The sequence below is a fragment of the Kogia breviceps genome, assembly GCF_026419965.1.
Source record: "Kogia breviceps isolate mKogBre1 chromosome 20 unlocalized genomic scaffold, mKogBre1 haplotype 1 SUPER_20_unloc_13, whole genome shotgun sequence".
NCBI classification, from domain to species: domain Eukaryota; kingdom Metazoa; phylum Chordata; class Mammalia; order Artiodactyla; family Physeteridae; genus Kogia; species Kogia breviceps.
The window spans coordinates 52,501-54,111 of record NW_026711564.1 but is presented as its reverse complement, the minus strand read 5'-3'; positions in this window follow the sequence as shown (position 1 = coordinate 54,111).

Genomic DNA, 1,611 nt, shown 5'->3' with positions numbered 1-1,611 from the left:
GAGAGGCAACTAAATCTTAATTTGGCACTGGTTTCAATGTTGATGTGAAAAGTCATTTCTGTCTTTGTATCCATCCTCATCCAGTCCTGACCACAGATCTGATTCCTTTCGAAAGCCTCTTTTCTTCACACGCCTTTTCCAATCGTCTGTGCCCATTTTTAGCTTTTCCCTTGATTTCTTTCTTTCCCATTGAGAAATGACTACCTTTAGGACTAAAACCTCTCGCTCCTTCCCCCAAACCTCATCTCCATACTTCCTAATTTGCCTCCACCCGCGCGCCCCCCCACCCCCCCACCCCCCGGAAAAAAAAAAAAAAAAAAAAAAAAGTCAAACCTCATCTCCATACTTCCTAATTTGCCTCCACCCGCGCGCCCCCCCACCCCCCCACCCCCCGGAAAAAAAAAAAAAAAAAAAAAAAAGTCCTCTTCCTCCCATGAGGATGGCGACATCAGGTTCAGGTCCTTAAAGAAGGACCACACACGTTCCTTCTTTACAATGCTTCGTCCTTGGACACTGTCTTTTTTCTTTTCTTTCTTTTTTTTTTTTTTTTTCCTTCAGTGAAAGTAAGGAAGCCAACCGCAGTGAGCAGCGTGAACATGGAATACTGTGTAGAAGTCAAGGCTCCTACCTAGTACAGTCTTTCCCTAAAGCACAAGATCTAGCTAGGCGTGGAACCGAACATGCTCAGTCTCTCCTCCGTAAAAGGTCCAAAGAAGGGAGACCCTCAGACTTGTGGAGCCATGAACGTTTCAGTATTTTATCTTATGTGGCGATGATGTAGACACTCGCTGAGATTTCACCCTGTCATGGCACTTAGCCAAGCTGTAAGCCCAGAGATGACCAGAGATGCTGGAAAATCTTGAAGTCGGCCTACAGAAAACAAGCACTGGGGGGAAAGTTCCCCTTAAACATTCTTATCTCGTCCACACCTATGTCCTCTGTTTGTCATGAGCAATCCTACTTAGATGATTCGTGAACATTTCAGGAGACATGAAAGCAGTTCAGTTCAGTTCAGTTCGTCGTGATCCCTACACCTCCCGCCCGCCCCCCTCCCCTTTCACGTGAGAGATTTTCTTCCCGATTTCAGAGGGGAGAAGTAAAGGAGAGTCAGAGCGTCCCTCTCGCGGTGTGGTGTTGTCACTCTAATTCCAAAACATCCGTACGCCACGGAGGCACATTTGGGGGCGTCCTACTCAGGGCCCCAAGACTTTCAGAGTCAAACCTAAGGAGGATGTAAATGTACTTCACGCCACCGAACCCGAACCGGTGAGGTGAACCCGGTGGCTTCCTAGGAGATGACGTGTCATCGGCCCACCAGTTTAAAACACAGAACCAAACACCCTCTCCCCGACGACTCGGAGCAAGTGAGTCCGTGGGTGTGTCGGAGAGGGTCCTCTGCTCCAGCTGGGTCCATAAGCACTGCACACGAGAGTAGGTAGGTAGGTGTTCACGGTGCCCTTGGGAAGGAAAGGCGGGGAGAATTTTATTTCGAAAAGCTTATCTCCTCACAGCATTGACACTACGAACGATGATGCAACTTCATCGGGGGGTGGGCGGGGGCGGTGAAGGAAGGCCAGGGAGCCCGGCCACATAGAAGAGCCACGGAGAGCG